A 19,872-nucleotide genomic window follows, 5' to 3' on the forward strand; every position below is an offset into this window, starting at 1 on the left:
CCATATAAGGATTCTGTTTGTGTTTCCCTCTAAACACTGATTTCACATTCATGACATCAAACCATTTTGTTATTATTCGAATGTATTCTGCTGTTGATGGTGCATGTCTCAAATCAAATTTATCACTAGCTACCTCAAGGCCCTCTGACACATGTCAATTGAATATCTGCAGCACTAGTTTCATGTTCTGTTTTTCTAACGATGTAGGGCAAAGTGATTTGAGAGACAATGTGTGACAATATTTTACTAAAGAACTGGAATCTATGTCATAAATCTGTTTCAGTGTTTTAAAAGAAGCTACAGAAAACTTATTTTCTTCCACTTCTTTTCTAACTGGAAATGAGGATAAAACATATCTTTACCATAATTTTTTTGGTTCAGCCACACATTTCTTATGCATTTAACAATGTGTATGGCATCAATTAAAATGAAAAGTGGGCGATTAGGATCAGATGGATGTTTAAAAACTATATTAACAGCTTTATCCAGAGAAAACATTGACATGGTTTTGCTATTGATTTTGTTGTTGTCAGTCACCACACAAAAAACCCTATAGCCTATTAGTTCAAGGCCATTTATTATGGCCAGTAGCACATCGTATAATGCATTAGATGAAATGGTTTTCACCGGTAAAATGTGAACAACATCCCTGTACAAAGACTTGACACTCTGCAACATAAATACAAATGCTGAATTTGCAGCACATTCCGAGTTATATGACATGCCCAAAACACTACCTCCTTTATATTCCAAATAAGAATTTAGATGAATTTCATCTACACTCAAAACAACATTGACATCATCGCTGTTCAAGTATTGAAATTTCTGTCTTGCATAGCACAGGAAATTACTTCCCCCAAGCCTTTCGTGAGATGGATTCACATTAAATTTGTTGCAGATCCTACGCAGAGTGCTTGGATGTGGCATTTTCATTAATGAGCTGCTACGTAAAAAATTGTAAGCATGAGATGAAATTGAAAATAGCAAACAACACAGTATCATAAATGTAGAACTAAACCTATGATTAAATTTCTTTACATTTATGAAACTAACTTGTTCATATATAAAGTCTACCATCTCCTTTTCACTCTCCTGTAAACTGTCTTTCAGCACTCCTAGACTGTCTTTCACTATCTCTACAATACTATCTATAGAAGTTTCTGAGTGCCCACAATCTGTGTCTGAAAACTCCTGTAGTACACTGACAACTTCATGGATATTGGTTACAATTACAGGAAAAGATCTTTTTCCTAATGTCTTAATTTGTACATCTTTCTTAAACAATGAAACATTTAAATTACTATCTATAACGACAGAATGTGTGGTACATCTTTCTTAAATAATGAAACATTTAAATTACTATCTATAACGACAGAATGTGTGATTAATGGTGCTGGATTTCTTATTATCTTTAAAAAACAAACAAAATCACTGTGTTTTTTGATCACACTCCACTCGTTGGGCAATTCCACTTCCTTCGTACGCAACATCAACTCTTCTAAAGAACTGAAGCTGAAAGTGTTTTCATAGTCCTCCTGTGATGCTAAACTATATTGTAACGCTGCAGCTAACTGCTCATTTTCAAGCCTTTGCTTTTTCTCCTCTGGCCCTTCATGTCTACTTTCTTCCTTTGAAAGGTAGGAAGGACAGTTTGGGAGTAGTGATGGAACTGCATCTGGTCTCAAACGTGGTTTGAGAAGGGGGGCTCTTAATAACTGACCAGTCCTTTCATCCACAGTTTGTGTTTCCCAAATAACATCATCCTTGTGGAAGTGAACATGACATACCTGTAATTAAAAATGAATAAAAAATGAAAAAGGTGCTTACAACTGAATGTGATGACAATATTAATAGTGTGAAAACAATTTAAGAATATAAAGTTAGTTTCTAGTTCTAAAATACAAATAGACTCCCAACTGAAATGCAGAAGAATACTCAAGTGATAAATGTGGCCATGGCATAGTAACTCTATAAAACAGTAACACTACAATATCAAAACACATGCAGTTACATGTCATGGCAACAAGCTCTTAAAGAGATGGTGAAATGAAGAAAGTACTTGCCCCATCAAAAATTACAAACATTGACTAATGTTTGTAGCATAATTCAATAACAGTGATAATTTTTTTATAATTTAGCCTTGAAGCTCATATATTCACAAGAGGGGTGGGATTTTTGCTTAATGTCTTGCTCTATTCCCCCACCCCCCACCCCCACCCCACACATACACCTCGGACACAGGAAAGCATGATGATACCAAACTCACACAGGTGTAATCCATAGAAGCAACTGTGACACAGTAACAGAATAATACAAAGTAATTGTCACACTGTGTAACCTTTAGAACTATGAAATACTTAAAGGTAGTGCTTTTTATCAGATAGACACTGTTTTGCTTTTGATATCAGTTCATAACTTACATAAAAACTGACAGTATGATGAACTAATACATTGCCACTTATGTGCTACCTATTAGGCCAAACATGAGCACACAATTGCTTTCAAGTACTTTAGCTGTGTATCTATAAGACAGCTGTGTAGGCCACTGGCATGTATCTGAAATTCCAGACCTAGAAAGTGAGAATTTGTAAAATCCACAAGTATTTTTTTATTTTTTACATGTTTTCACAGTTTCTCCCTTTGCATTTTATGATGGCCTGTTAATCCATTCATGTACTCATTCATTTTTCCTGTCTATGGTTCACTGTTAAGTCTAAAGCCTACTATATTCCCTAATAGTAACATTCCTTGCAATGACTTCAAATTCCCACCAATAATTTATTAAAAACAAGCGACTGAGACACTGTTTTTACTTCATTTTCAATTTCTGGGTACACCACATTACTTGTTTTTGAACAGGCAACTTCCTAAAGACTTTTACAGCAAAAAGAAACACTAAATACAGAAGCAGAGTACATCGAAAGTCGTCTGTATCTTAAGTGCACGTACTTAATTATAAACCGACTTTTATTCCTAATAACAGGCAGCATAAACAGTAAGTATAAAGATATACTGAGACATTTAACTACGTAAGTATGGCTGTGCTTAGGCTATACTGGTTGAACTTGACCGAGCGAGGTGGCGCAGTGGTTAGACACTGGACTCGCATTCGGGTGGACGACGGTTCAATCCCGCGTCCGGCCATCCTGATTTAGGTTTTCCGTGATTTCCCTAAATCAGTCCAGGCAAATGCCGGGATGGTTTCTCTGAAAGGGCACGGCCGACTTCCTTCTCCATCCTTCCCTAATCCGATGAGACCGATGACCACGCTGTCTGTTCTCCTTCCCCAAACCAACCAACCAACTGGTTGAACTTGCAGAATACAGAATTCATATAACCTATACCAGCTAAATTGTAGAATTGCCAGGGCAAGAAAACGAAACGCTATTTTCTTCGGCACTTATTCAGTTAAGATCTGATATATTAGTCAAAATGTCGCTGACCTTGCTTACTGCATAAGTGCCTATTTTTTGTTAGCACACTTAACCTCTTTTAAGAAATAAACAAAACAAATACTTACTCTTGAACTTGAAGAAGGAGTGAAGTTATCTCTGCGAATACTTGACAACCATTTCTTCCTCGTTGCTTCATCCTCCGGAAATTTAAACATGGTTACTTTTGGTCCACTGTCGTAATTTCCTCTACAATTCGGCACACAACAACGATACGGCATTTTGCAGGCAACGAAATTTTCACAGGCAAGAAAAACAGATCACCAGTTTAGTGCACAGAAACTAAACAACCAAATCACGTACACTAACGCAGGAACACCATTCACTATAATAGTAAACTGACGCGAAACTCGCCGAGCGACTATTCACAAGCACTGTTCCGTGAAACTGTTGAAGAAGGGACTATGTGTGTAGCCATCTTGTGACGTCACGCACTACGTAGACAGGCTTTCTTTTACAGGGGGTGCTGATCCAACCCGTTTGGGATGGGGACTGTGCGCAGGATGGTGATATGTGACTTGGAAGTGGACTCGTGCGAAGTGCCCCCTATGTGGGGGACGAAGATGGATCCCTCGTGGAGCTGCAAGGAAAGCTCGTCGTGTGGGCACTCAGAGGCATTGATTGAGATGCAAATTTCATCGACAGTGGACACGGGGGGCAGTAGGGGAGGTGGTGGGGAAAAATAATGTATTTCAGGAGAAACACTGGAACACTGTGGGGCATTGGGTGCCACCTCTTGTGACGGGGTAACGTCACACACAACATGTAGTTGTGGATTGTCATACGCAGTGCCTGAGTGAAACGAGGGTAGAGTATCATCACACACAACAACTGAGTTGCCACAGGTGTAGGCTCAGTGCACATATGATCATGGGGCACAGGGGAGTGGGCGGTCTGTGTGAGATCAGAGTCAGCACCTGACAGAGGAACACTCAACTCGAGAGGGTGTGGTACAGATTCCTTGATCATCCAGGCTGGTTTCAGGCATTGAAGGGAAACTATCTGCCGATGGCCACTGACGAGAATGTCCATAGTATTGTCCATGTGAGCCACTACTCAATGCGGGCCACAGTAAGGTGGCTGTAATGCCGGTTTGACTGTGTCATCCCGTAACATAAAACTTGCAAGAGTCCAGTGCCGAATGCAGGAAGACTTGAGGACAGGTGTGTGGTCATGGAGGAGGCATGTGGATCACAGCTATGTGTGTCCGGACATGCTCAACTAGAGCAGGGAGGTGGGACAGGTCGACGATTGCTTCGTCATTGATGTACTCTGCGAGGAGAACTAGGGTCTCGCCATACAGGAGTTCCACAAGTGAAGCCTAGAGATCTGTCTTGTAAGCTGTGCATATTCCTAACATAACCCAGGGAAGGGCGTTGGACCACTCATCACCGTGGCACATGAAGGCCGCTTTCAGAGTCCTGTGCCACCAATTGACCAGTCCGTTGCTCTGTGGGTGATAAGTCATAGTGCGGAATCTGTCCACTCCACAGAGTACGCAGAGTTTGTTAAACAGCAGGGATTCAAACTGCCTTCCCTGGTCGGTGGTGATGGATGTAGGGCAGTTGAATCGGGCTATCCAGGAGGATATGAATGCGTGTGCTATGGAATCTGCTGTGATGCCCTGCAGAGGTACTGCCTCCACCCGACATGTAATGCGATCGATGACAGACAGGGTATACCTGAAACCATCAGACATGGGTAACGGTCCTATGAGGTCCAGATGCACACGTCAGAAGTGGCCTTTCGGAGTGTTGAATTTACCTAGACGGGGTTGTGTGTGCCTGCCGACTCTGCTGCTCTGGCACTGTAAATAAGCATGGGCCCAAGTACGACAATCCCTATTGACACCCGGCCACAGAAAGCATTCTGTAACTAGGTGCGTTGTAGCCTTAGCACCAGGATATTAAAGGTTATGTAACGTAGTGAATACTTGGTGATAACAGCGCAGGGGGAGCAATAGGCCAGACAGTGCCAGTGGACGTATTGCACCACAGTGGCCTGACCAAGCCCGGTAGGTTGCAGGAAACAATCTGGAGGGAAGTATCTGGGTCCTGTCAGAGGTTGTGCAATTCAGTGTCCTGTTAGCGGGCCAATTCATTGAAATTAATGGGGGACGAAATTGCAGTGATATGTGATAGGTAGTCGGCTACCATATTTTCTGAACCTTGGATGTAACTGATGTCTGTTGTGTATTGGGAAATTAAGTCCATCTACTGAAACCTATGTGGGGGAAGGTCAGTAGCAGGGTTATGGATAGCCTCCGTGAGGGGGCGATAGTCTGTGAAAATTGTTATGTCTGTGCAGAAATATGTTACAGCGTCATAAACCGCAAGCAATTCTCTGTCAAATGCTGACAATTTGAGTTGAGCCTTAGAGAAACAGAGTGGCTGCGTCGTGTCACCGACGTGCCGTTGGAGGACTGCACCAATTGCAAAATCCCTTGCAGCCACTGCAGTAGAGAGGCAGGCATCTGGCAAAGGGTGGGCGAGAGTGACACCACACACTAATGCTGACTTAAGGTCTTCAGAAGCTCTCACCATGTTGTCAGACCACTATACTCGAAACAAAGGGGCTTGAATTGCTGCCACCATTGGCAGGTTACGACAGTAGAAATCGATAGTTCCTAAAAACTGGCATAATTCATGGAATGACACTGGGAGAGGTAGATTGCAAATGCAGTCAACCCACTCCTGAGGGGGGGCTTATGCCTTCCAAGGAGATGGTGTACCGCAGAAAAGTGACAGCGGTGCAGCAGAGTTGTGACTTGTCATTATTGATCTCAACTCCATAACGAGTCAATAAGTCCTGTATTGTGGCCAGGTGGAGTTTGTGTTCTCTGTCAGAAGAGGAAAAAATGAGTATGACGTCGAGGTATGCGTAACAGTATGTGCAGTTAAACAGAAGTGAGTCTAAAATGTTGCCAAGTTTGGGCAACGTTTTTGAGACCATAAGGCATGTAACAAAATTCGTAGAGGCCAAAAGGTGTGATTATTGCTGTCTTTCGTTTGTCACTCTACATCTACATTTATACTCCGCAAGCCACCCAAAGGTGTGTGGCGGAGGGCATTTTACGTGCCACTGTCATTACCTCCCTTTCCTGTTCCAGTTGCGTATGGTTCGCGGGAAGAACGACTGTCTGAAAGCCTCCGTGCGTGCTCTAATCTCTCTAATTTTACATTCGTGATCTCCTCGGGAGGTAGAAGTAGGGGGAAGCAATATATTCGATACCTCATCCAGAAACGCACCCTCTCGAAACCTGGCGAGCAAGCTACACAGCGATGCAGAGCGCCTCTCTTGCAGAGTCTGCCACTTGAGTTTATTAAACATCTCCATAACGCTATCACGGTTACCAAATAACCCTGTGACGAAACGCACCGCTCTTCTTTGGATCTTCTCTATCTCCTCCGTCAAACCGATCTGGTATGGATCCCACACTGATGAGCAATACTCAAGTATAGGTCGAACGAGAGTTTTGTAAGCCACCTCCTTTGTTGATGGACTACATTTTCTAAGCACTCTCCCAATGAATCTCAACCTGGTACCTGCCTTACCAACAATTAATTTTATATGATCATTCCACTTCAAATCGTTCTGCACGCATACTCCCAGATATTTTACAGAAGTAACTGCTACCAGTGTTTGTTCCGCTATCATATAATCATACAATAAAGGATCCTTCTTTCTATGTATTCGCAATACATTACATTTGTCTATGTTAAGGGACAGTTGCCACTCCCTGCACCAAGTGCCTATCTGCTGCAGATCTTCCTGCATTTCGCTACAATTTTCTAATGCTGCAACTTCTCTGTATACTACAGCATCATCCGCGAAAAGCCGCATGGAACTTCCGATACTATCTGTTCCATGGGTATCTGTAAATATGCCTTGCGGCAGTCCAAGATACTGAAGATGCGTGCTCCGCTAAGTACTTGCACGAAGTCTTGTATATGTGGTATTGGATAATTGTCTAATACGGTCTGCACAGAGGTGCACTGTGCCGTCCTTTTTGGGAACTAAACGTATGGGAGAAGACCAGGTACTGTCCAATGGACGGACAATACCTGCCTGCAGAAGTTCCTCTACTGCAGCCTTAGCGAGGTGTAGTTTATGTGGCATCAGTCGGCGGATTGTGGCCTATCTGTTGTGAGAATTTTGTGTGTTGTGCCATTCATGATAGCATTCAGCTGGGCTGGTGAACTCACTAGAGGGCTGTCGCAAATGGGAATCGGTAGCATGTGAGAGTCACTAACCTGATGTGCCGGGGAAGCTGTCCGCGTCGGCGGCGACAAATTTCCACAAGGTGTGTCTCCGGTGTCAGGGGGCGGTGGTGTCAAAGTCCCACGCAGTGCGTTGCCAGTGGTGGAGGGCGGCATTGACAGCCGTTGTACGAGGCATCGTGCCTTGGTGAGGTCTTTCGTAGCCGATGATATGGTGGCATGGCTCATTTCGGCGTTGTAAGTGCGGAGATCGGTGACTGCAGAGCGCTTGGACTGAAGCTGTGTGCCAGTGAAGAGCACTCAATGAGGGCCGTGTCGAAATCATCGCATCGGGAAGCTGTGGGGGAGGCCGGGGGGGGGGGGGGGGGGGCAAGGAGGCGACTGAACACACAATATGAGTGGACGAGGTGTGATGCAATAATGCAGCTGACTGGAGGTCTGGAGACAGTCCGAAATGAAAAAGGAAATTGATGCCTAATACTGGGTCTTCCACGTTAGCCACGTAGAAGGACCAAGTGAACTGTTTACCAGGTATGAGTTCAATAGGTAACTTGGCCAAACCGTCGACACGGAGTGGCGATTTATTTGCTGCTCGAAGGAACAGTTTGGCTGGTGTCGTGTCCTTTATGGTAAATGCGGGCTGTAAAATTGTGCTCCAGTATCGACGAGAAAATACTGGCATGAACCTCAATCCCAGGCGTGCAGACGTCCTCGTGAGGTGGGAGATCTGACAGAATGCAACGTGTGTAGGCACCCTTGCATGTATCCACGAGCCGTGGCTCCTACTGTGGCCCGCATGGAACGTTTGGAAAAGCACAGGGCGGGCAGCAGTTGCAAGCAGCATCCCTGTAAGTGGAGTGGAATTAGCATATGCATTAGTCAGCTATACTTGTCCCACCAGCCCAAGCAACAGGCGAGGGGAAGGCGGGGTGGGCAGGCGCTTGCCCGGTTGGGGTGGGGAGAGGCTGGTGCTGGCCCACTCACAATTCCCAGTCTTGGCTGCTAGATGGCTGCTGTTCCATGCGCTGTCCGTGATACACACGTGCCCCGCCTCTACCACCCGACAGTGGAAGTATATTCACAGGATTACCAACCTCAGCGGTATTAGGCACTGTGCTGCATGGAGGGAGGTGGTGGTGCCGAATAATGGCGTATGTCTGGTCTGCCAGCTGTAGTTTATGCTCGAGTGATGCTGCGGTATGTGGGAGCAAACGTAATTGTAGTTCTTGCAACAGCTTCACCAACCACAATGGCAAGAGCGCTAGGGTCGGCAAGATCTCGGTACTGAACTGCGTACACAAGAGTTCCCACAGCTGTGAGGAGATCCTAAAGTCTGGTCATAAATAACATTGTGAATAGTATCAGCTGGCAGACGAGAACAGCGTTCGATGAGTAATGCTTGGGCAGAGGTATATTTGTTGCTCTTGGGTGGGTTCAGCAACAAGTCACTTATGAGATCAGGGTGGTCATGCAGGTGATTCACTAAACACACTAAAGGAGTGCTGTCGTCCGCAGTGCCATGTATGTCCAACGTGATGTCCACCAAGATTAACCACGTCACTGGGTTGTCTGGTTGTAATGGCGGCAGCTGCTGAAGATGACCGGGGACCAGTACTTGCAGGGTGTAGGACAGGCACAAATTTTACAGGGAATCTGCATGGTGTTCACTGATGCGAACTGTGCCTCAGTGGTGGTCAATGTGTTGCATTGAACGTCTGTTAGCTGTGCAGGTGGGACATGATATCCAGTCCTTGTAGGCAGGAAATCTGTACAGCCACACAATGAGCATGGTGCAGAAGGATCAATGGCCCATGCAGACGAAATCTTGAGCAGAGGAGCGAAATCGCGATTGAGCACTGAGTGATAGGGCGGAACCACGGTAGGTGCATCACCCGAGATGTGCATGGGGCGGCAGAATGGGTAGGTGTATACATGGCCCGGCGCAGTTGACGTCAGTGTCCCTTCGACTAGCACAGAGGGGGACACATTAAACGGCGGACCGCTCTGAGGAGGGGGCAGGGATGCGTGTGGACCCCGAAACTGGACAGCCGCGTGGTCCATGTTATGCGGTAGAAACTTGGGGGAGGGGTTTCCATGATCTTGTGCTGGAGGAGCATTCTGTTGAGCATAGAATGCCATAGAAGGTGTCTGCACCAATCTGTACAGTGCCTGGTGTGGTGTGCCAGCGGAGGTTAGGGTCGTCTGGCTGGTCGAAGCAAACACCGGAGATACGAACATTCCTAGTGTATTAGTAGCTCACGGAGTAAAGTGCTGTGCTTCACAGTTGAATGTCCATTCTGTGGTCGCAGCGTCCTGCACTGCCGGAAAAACTGGGGGTTGCGACATTTTTTATTGGCGCGAAACCGGTGGTACATGGCAAGCGAATGCAATGTATTTTCGCAACTCAGGGTCACCACTCTGGGTTTTCTGGCTACAGCGACTGACCGCACACAGGAAAACTCGAACTTACTACAATCAGGCACTTCTATTAAGGTTCATGTAATTACACAAAACACAAGAAAAACAATATGGAAGCTCACAACATGCACATCATAACCTCAGTCCATGAGGCTGAACCAAAGAGCATCCAGTCCCAAAGACTGTTTACTCTGCACTTCGTAGGTGGCAGTTACTGGCGGTCGATGGTCGCCACACAGTCTATGGACTGAAGACCACAACAACAACATGATGTTCTTCTTCCCCAGCTTTGAAAACAAAACACATCTGAATACAAGCTTCATTTTCTGCAATAAGATCACTATTTGAACTGAAAAGAACAAATTATTAAAATTTGGATATAGTTTAAGCTTGGAAACGCTGTGGCCACCTTCATTGCATTAACAGTTCCACTGTACTCTAATGTATTCACATATCTTGACAATCTCCGACAAATGAGTTCCAAAAGAAATCCTTTGGAATTCGATTACTTGATAAATAGTTGAATTGACAGCCTTGAGAATTGTACTAAGTACCTGGGTGTAAAAATTACGAACAACTTCAGTTGGAAAGACCACATAGAATAGATAATATTGTGGGGAAGGCGAGCCAAAGGTTGCGTTTCAGTGGCAGGACACTTAGAAGGTGCAACAAGTCCACTAAAGAGACAGCTTACACTACACTCGTTCATCCTCTGTTAGAATATTGCTGCGCGGTGTGGGATCCTTACCAGGTGGGATTGACGGAGGACATCAAAAGGGTGCAAAAAAGGGCAGCTCGTTTTGTATTATCACGTAATAGGGAAGAGAGTGTGGCAGATATGATACGCGAGTTGGGATGGAAGTCATTAAAGCAAAGACGTTTTTCATCACTGCGAGATCTATCTACGAAATTTCAGTCACCAACTTTCTCTTTTGAATGCGAAAATATTTTGTTGAGCCCAACCTACATAGGTAGGAATGATCATCAAAATAAAATAAGAGAAATCAAAGCTCGAACAGAAAGGTTTAGGTGTTCGTTTTTCCCGCGCGCTGTTCGGGAGTGGAATGGTAGGGAGATAGTATGATTGTGGTTCGATGAACCCTCTGCCAAGCACTTAAATGTGAATTGCAGAGTAATCATGTAGATGTAGATGAATGATCAGGGAAGTGAGTGTTATAATCAAATGTCTATGTCTTTTATATTAAACTTTCTGACATGTTCCACACTCAAGAGAATCACCTTCTTTCTGGGTCTATGTACCAAAGGTGAATCTAATCTAATCTAATCTAATTGGAGAAACAGAATGTAAAGCTTGGTTGCCAAAGTTTCAATGATAATATCCAGTGTAGTTTACTTAAGTTGGGACCCACATATGATGAAAATTATGAAGGAACTGCTGATTTTATAATCATAATTAGCACCTGCTGACAGATAGTTGTGTTAAGGCCCCTTTTAAAGAACTAAGGCTTAGGGAGGTAATGCAGAAAGCACTTGCAAAACACCGTGAAGATGGAAGGTGTGCGTTTCTTAAGAAGCTTCTTAATTGGCTGGATAAATGGAAGTCCATGAATTTGTATGTAGATACGATCACTAAAGAAACACATTTTGCACTTAAGCATAGCACATGTGCATTAACCGAACTGAGGACCTACCTTGTATCAGAACTAAAAATGTCATATGTACTACTTGGAAAATTTCAGAACTAACACACTGGAAGCAAAGTTTGGATTGTATCAATGATTGTTTGCATCCCACTATCATGTAACTAAAAGGCAGATATTTGAAGCAGAAAAAGAGCTGAGACTGTCTTCTTTGCTAGAGGTTTCCTTAGTAATTGGTTCAACTAAGAAAGTTATGATTAGTTCTTTTCCCAGTTGCGACAAAACAATGTCATAACACAGTCAATGACAGCTTTGTACCAAATATTTAGAATCAAATATTTGTCAGTCAGACTGACCCCAGAATTATCAGTCCATTCACTAACTGTAGGCTATTACTGCTGCAGTGTCCTTAAAAAAATTACAGTGCACCTAATGTGCTCAATTCCTTACAGTGGATGGAGAACTGGCATGTGGTGCAGAGCACAAACTTATTAAAAATTATGCTACTGTTTGTTGTGTATTCTTTCTGCTGGATGCAAAATCTTTTGTCAGATGACTGTTGCGAGTCCTTCCTTAGACTTCAAAACCAGTGACGAGTAGCAAGTAAATTAATCCTTGATTTCATATCAAGCAATGATGATTTTTAATAGAAATCTGTGACAAACATCCACTAGCAGAAATGTGGAAGTCTGTCATTTGTACCAGTGTTAATATACTGCTTAACAACTACAGTAAAATGGAAAATGACAAGGTGCAAAGATCTTCAGATAAAAGAAAACAGTTGTAAGATATTTTAAACACTGAAAGTAAAAAGAGATGTCCATAATTTTATATGCTTCTTGTCAATTTGTCAATAATGGCAACTGCTAAGGTTATGCCACCAGTTAATCATGTTTACAGTTTCCTTTTATCAGATCTAAGGTTCCATAAATTACTGTACACAAGCTTCTCAATATATTTATTCCTTAATGAAATTTATTGCAAGTAATATGTCTCTATTTCCAGCCAATAGCTCAGTACATAGTATCAGTACTAGGAATGAGAACAATCTATATAAAGACCTAAAGTCATTTACCTTGGTCCAAAAAGGGGTCCAATATTCAGGAACAAACATTTTCAATAAATTGCCAGCAACCATTAAAAAACCTGGTTTCAGATAAAGCACAGTTTAAACAGAGTTTCAAGTACTTTTTGATAGGCAGCACCTTCTATTCTGTAGTTGAATATCTTAACAGGGACTGTTAGACCAGCTTAAGTAAAAATGTCTGTTAGATTTCAGTTTTGATAGCACTTAGTCACAACAGTCAAGATTAGGGTATTTTGTGTGTCATAAATTTATTGAAAGTGCATAACTATGTTTCTGAAAGTGTATTAATTCTGTAAATATTAGCAGTTCCAGTTTACTGTAATGTATTCACGTATTTTGACAATCTCCTGAGCGATTATCAGGGCAGTGAGTATTATATTCAAATGTTTCATGTTTTTATTTTATACTTTCTGACTTGTTCCACACCCAGGTCTGTGGAAAGAAAACTGAATCTAATATAATCAACAGGGTATATACTGTACATGGTACTGCATTACTGTCACTCTATGATTCTGTGTGTGTATGTGCTAGAGAGGTGAGTGAGCTAGCTGGTGCCTATATTGAATGTTAGGTTTGTATGCTTTACTGAAGGATTTTTACTGTAGAATCATCTCTCATAAAAATGTTCATAATCTAATGCATTTTAAAGTGAGGCAGAAACTGGCATTGCTTAAATACTTAAAAGTTACATATCACTATTTGGAATATGATATGTTGAAGTAATGTTTGTGTATCAAAGTGCATCCCCATTGCAAATGTCTCTTATGTGTAGCAAATGGCAACCTGTATGTAAATATACAAATGTAAGTATGCATATAAACATAATAAGTTTCTTTATTTCTGAATAGGTAAAATATTTATGGCTAAAAGGTCTCTAGACCTACACAAAGTATCAGTTTCTGTACAAATTTAAATGTGTGATCTGTGATGCAAAATGCTTAAACATGTGTAAGGAAAAAAAAGGGAAATATAGATAAGTACCATGTGACTTATCCCATTTTATGATGTATTATCTGTAAAGGAAGTTTCATTTGATTAATAAACAGTACAATACAGCTCAGTGATGTTATTCATTGGTTCTTATAAGAACTACATACTCCTCCTTTAATGAAATAAACCATAAATAAGGAGTTAGCTATTTTGTGTAACTGTCTTATATGTGATTTTTAACAAGATGAGATCAAACAAGGAAAAAAATTGTAATGATGTCAGAACAAGTGGTATAGCCCCATTTCGCTCTGCTACACAGGTTGTGTTCTTACCTGTTTTTGTGTGCTTTTGTCATCAAAAATAACCAGAAAACGAATGAAATTAATGACAGTAGGATGAGATGGAGGGATAAAAACAGTGCATAATGAAGACAAACTGGAAAGTGTGCAAGATTTTAAGTACGTAGGAAACAGAATAGAAAGTAGTTGAAGGTGCACAACACATATTAAATCAGAAAAGCAATAACAGTATTGTCACTCTGCAAGAGGAGTAGTATTTTCTGAAATGGTAGCGAAACATGATTATGAGAAATGTGGAAGAAATGTTTTGTATGGGGTGTCTTGCTGAAACTCAGACCAGGAGGATGGGAGGCAGGAAGTGGTTGGAGCCTCTTGAAATGTGGCCATGGCAGAGCATGTAAAAATATTCCTGTAGCATTTAAAGATGTTGCAGTCACAAGTACATTAACAATTACAAATAAAGAAATCATAAACAACCAGTTAAATAAACCATATAAGAAATCAAAGACAGATGTACAGGTTTTCCAAACACTCAGTTGTTTTAAAGCGAACTCGATGTTGCTCTTACGGGGTCCCAATGACAGCATTAAGGGGCAGTCCCGAAAGATATGTAGCACTGTCCATTGCAGTCACAGCGCGGAGAGTCTCACCGTCCCCAGCCATAGAGAGTTACAGCTGTCTCCCTGCTCCACGTCTTCTTCCATTCGGTTTGTGCCAGATGATGCAAGCAGGAGTGTCAGGAGTTTGAGAGCTGGGTTTCCAACTCACAGGAAGCCTTGCTGGGATGAAGGTGACCACTCTGATTTCCAGGAATGCACAGGATTGAAAGCCCTTGCTAACAGGCTCCTGGTGGTTCTCCGGGTCAGTTGAGGAGATTGCTGTCAGATAGCAGAATCCTGAGCAATGATATCATCTGTGGACAGAAACTGATTTTTCTGTATTCTTCACCTACATCTGTACTCCGCGAGCCACTTTAAGATGTGTGACAGAGGGCACTTTGTCCACGAATGTCACTTCTCCTTTTGCTGTTTCAGTCATGGATGGTTTGCAGGAAGAAAGATTGGTCGTAAGCCTCCATGTGAGTTTGTATCTCTCTGCTTTTACCTTTGTGGTCTTATCACAAAATACCCATTGGAGGAAGCAATATATTGCTTTAATCTTCTAAGAATGTGCATTCTCAGAACTTTAACAGTAAACCACACTGCGATGGAGTTGAATCAGCACTTTTTAAATAAACCTGTGATGAATCAAGGTGCTTTTATTTGAATTATCTCTATTCCCTATACCAGTTCTGCCTGCTTCAGATCCCAGACTGACAAGCAGTGTTCAAATATTGGTGGGATGAGGATTTTGTAAGGTACCTCCTTTGTGGGTGGCCTAAATTTCATGAGAAAATTGTGCATAACTGATAGAGAGCTTGCTGTCGTCTTATGTGAGGAGCGATATTGCTTAACACCAGGAATCACTGAACAGGTATATGCAGAAGTGTACCAGATACAGTGTGCACGACCTGTCAAAGTTGAAGAATCCACAAGGTGGGTGTGGGAACTGTTGAGCGTAAAGCTAACAGTATTTAGCTGATGAATAAACTGAAATGGAAAAAAAAATAAAATGGATAGACAGAGTGGCAAACAAAGGTGTGCTGAGAAGCACGATAGAATAAAAGCAGTTATTGGATATAATCAAATGCGGGTAAAGAAATTGGATTGAGCATGTAGAATTTTAAAAATTATTTTGGTAGGGTATGTGGAAGGGGTGAGAAGACAGGGTTGTGATTGGGCCCAGTCCTGAATGATCTAGTTACTGGATCCAACTACACTAATATGAAGAAGAAAGTTATCAGCTGCAAATGAGGAGGCAAGAACCGACTGCTCCCGGATGGGGAAAAAACAAAAAGAAAAAGAAAAGGAGTATGATGATCACCTGTACTTGAGTTGTGGCTCTAGAACTACTGGCAATTGCTCTTAATGTTGTATGGCTAGAGTTGTCTATAATAATTATTGTTTACCATTTGTTTCGTATCTTATGACATTTTTGGAAACTGAGAATGGAGTTTCAAGGCAATGAAGAATAACTGGACTAATTGAGGAAATATCAAAAGCTATGCAACAAACTGTACAATTAGAGATGTGATGGAAAACTAGCTCAGAACTCTATGTCAGGAGTGACACAGAGAGTAGATGACAGGAAATGGAGCTCGAAACGCTTCTCCTCTGTAGTGTGCTGCACTTTTCTAGACCTTTACAATATATTTTAGCTCTGAGGACCACGAGTTAGGGAAGATAGTGTGTCCAAACAGACTCAGTTGGTATGTGTATTAAGAGTGAATAGTAAAATAAAGTGGTCCTCAACTTGAAGACGGGGTTGAACACTGCGGTGCTGTACGAAATACAGTCATATTGGTGGTGGTATGTCCTTGCCTTCCTCCGTCTTTTGAATTAATTTACCCACCTTCTTGTGTGTGTGTGTGTGGGGGGGGGGGGGGGGGGGGCTACAGTCTAACATGGACTCTCCACCATGATGGCAACTTGGCTTTATTCATATTAACAAATCATTTCCAGACGCGAAGGAAGATATAAGTGACAGAAAAAATCCAACAGCAACAAGAGCCAGTTGAAGGAATAGGAAAAAACAGTGTGTGTCAATCAGCAAGCAATTATGGCGCACTGTGGTGGTTCTCTTCATTACAACATGGCCCAGAGACATTTTGACGACTTTCCATGGGGAAGACTCATCGGGGAAACTGGATGAAGTACGAAGTGCGACACATGTCACCCAGTAGTTTGGTATTGCTCACCGCATTTTTTCACGTTTGTTGAAAGCATTCTGCACCATAGGCACCACTATCCATAGGAGAGGTGGTGGCCGGCCGTGGTCAGCTAACCACTACATTGTGTAACAGGCAAGAAGGGACCCCATGTCAAAACAGCCATTGCAACCACATTTAACAGTATTCCTAGGTACCCAATCTCACACTCCACAGTGGCATGATGACTGTACGGGGGTGGTATTTTTGCCTAACAACCAGTATCCTTGTATTCCACTGACACCTGTGCGTCAACAGCCATGGTGCCAAGAGCATAGGGGCTGGACCAGTGAAGAGTGGAGATGTGTGATCTTCTGCATGAAAGCGGATTCAGTCCGAGTAATGATTTTGGATGTACCCTCACATGGCATAAGGTGAGAACACATAATGATTCAAGGAACACCATCAAACATACTCATTTTGATGGTCCAGGAGTTACGGCGTGGACAGGCATAAAACTGCAAGGGCATACTGATCCCCAAATCTTTGTATGCAGTGCGCTCACCAGTCTACATTGTTGTGACACTGTACTCCTACCTGTGTGCATCTTTTCAGGGGTTCATTCAGTACTGACTTCATTTTTATGGGCGACTAAGTGTGACTGCATCAAACAGTGCAGGTGGAAGAGCTCTTGGAATGAGAGGACATTAAACAAATGGACCACCCTGCCTACCTGTTCCTCTTACACAAATCCTAGTGAGAACATGTGGGACACAATGGGGAGACTTGCTGCAACTCATCCATATGCACCGATGACCATCCAGCAGTTGTTAGTCGCTGGTACAGGAATGGTGTGCCCTATCATACGAACTCCTTACCAACCTTTTCACCAGTATGGGAGCACGTTGTCAACCATATACTGCTGTCTGTGGTGATCACACGTACTATTAAGAACCATGTCCTACCTTCTGTGATGCCCATCGGAGCATCGTAAATCACAATGACTACAGTGTAATTACTGTCTTTCAATAAGAGTGTCATTTTCATTTGTATCACTACATATTCTTTTCAGTTACCTTCTGTATTATACTGTAGCAATTCTTTCTTTGTATGGTCCATGTTTTATTGAGCTATGTTACTTGGCACATCATGCAAAAGTTACTTTTTTCCTTGATTTTTCACATCAGCCTACTAACGTGCTAAACTCTGATTTTCCATCTTTAAAAAGTTGTGCATGCTGGCAGCCTCACAATACATTTTTCCCTTATAAAGTTTGTTTACAATCAGTTTTGATTCAAACACACCAGTGTCATTCATAAATATACTTTTAGGATGAGAAATGACATGCACTACCCATCACTCAGCCTTTAACGTGCCACAGGAAGTAATGAAACAATATCCTATGTATTAGGCTACAACAATACTAATCATAATACAAACTTCTGAGTAAGGCAACTTCTGTGAAAAATAAGTAATTCGCTATTTGGTGCTAATAGAATTATTTCTGAGCAACAAATGTGAGCTGTAATACTGTCTTTTAGTGTGGTAACGTCACTCCACCACGAGAACTACGTGACTGTCACTGCACCCTTGTGATTTGCTGAAAAATCGTTTTTGAACAGCTGTCAGGTAAAATGAGTTAAATTAGTTATTTGAGTTACTTTCGCTGTAATGTGAAATGAATCAATAAAGTTTTTCATTTCAGGTGCCATAGCCATAACTTTATTCCATTCTCCACCCCGGGTCTTATAAAATGACTGCCAATTTAGGCTGTTAGCCATTTTCAAGTACATCCTACATTTGTAATGTTATGTGTACAAATGTACATCTGTCATAGTAAACAGTCAACAATGTCTTGTACTCCCCAACACTTTAAATAACATTTCTACTTTAGTGACCTGTGTCACTTAAGTGTGGGAGTCAGTTTACAATTGTAATACATTTTCTCAGTGAATGGCAGAATGCTAACAATTCTTTATGCAATTGTCCTTTGCCTTCATCTTAAACTATCTTTGATTTATGTGAAAACTCTCTCTCATTTTTTATGACTGAAAACTTCACTCATTGTTGGCCAAAAGCTCATGTCAGTGACAGTCTTTTTGTTGAGCCCATCTGTGGCTCAGCATCTCCTCTATATGGTGGGTAGCAACTGTCCTTTTCGTAATATTGTTTCATTACTTCCTGTGGCACGTTAAAGGCTGAGTGATGGGTAGTGCATGTCATTTCTCATCCTAAAAGTATATTTATGAATGACACTGGTGTGTTTGAATCAAAACTGATTGTAAACAAACTTTATAAGGGAAAAATGTATTGTGAGGCTGCCAGCATGCACAACTTTTTAAAGATGGAAAATCAGAGTTTAGCATCCCGTTGACAACAAGATGCAGAGCATAAGTGCAGACTGTAGAATGATGGGAAAGGAAATTGGCCATTCCCTCTTCAAAGGAGACATCCTGGCATTTGCTTAAGCAATCTAGGGAAATCACGGAAAACCTCAAACTGGATGGCCAGCCAGACATTTGCACCGTCATTCTCACAAATGTGAATTCGGAGTGCTAACCACTCCACCACCTTGCTTAATACTGTTTAAAAGAACCACCAACAAGAGGTTTTAGTGGTGAAACCACACACTATTGTCATTACACATTTCTGTGCAACAAACACTATCTTTCTGATTGGGATTATCAAAGTCCTTGGCATTAATATAATGGTGACAATAGATAAAAATTTTGGTGGAAATGTAGTGAGACAGGTGCAGTGTGACCAAATTAACAACTCATAATTCTTTTATTAATAATTATTTTATTTAATAAATTAGATTATGCTTGAAGATTATGAAAAAATATTCTGGATCCTTTATTTAACGTAGTAAACTGTAGGATTCAAAGTTTAACCACTTGATACACTGATTAAATCAAAATTTAACCCAGTTGATAGAATCACAGTAATCACCTCATTGTTTCATCATTCCAGTTCTGATAACTTGTTGTTACATATGTTGGTTCTCTATGTATGCAGTCCATAATGTCTCTTCTGTGCCTGAATTAATATCCTGAATTCCTACTAGTCACCGAGCGAGGTGGCGCAGTGGCTAGCACACTGGACTTGCATTTGGGAGG

General features: G+C 41.9%; 1 protein-coding gene across 5 annotated transcripts in view; it reads left to right on the plus strand.

The window, feature by feature from the left end:
- LOC126418652 (AP-5 complex subunit mu-1-like) overlaps nucleotides 1–19,872 on the plus strand; it is a 59,150-nt gene that overhangs the window by 29,033 nt on the left and 10,245 nt on the right. The gene's annotated exons all lie outside the window — the stretch shown is intronic.

This window comes from Schistocerca serialis, chromosome 9 (assembly GCF_023864345.2).
Source record: "Schistocerca serialis cubense isolate TAMUIC-IGC-003099 chromosome 9, iqSchSeri2.2, whole genome shotgun sequence".
Taxonomy (NCBI): Eukaryota; Metazoa; Arthropoda; class Insecta; order Orthoptera; family Acrididae; genus Schistocerca; species Schistocerca serialis.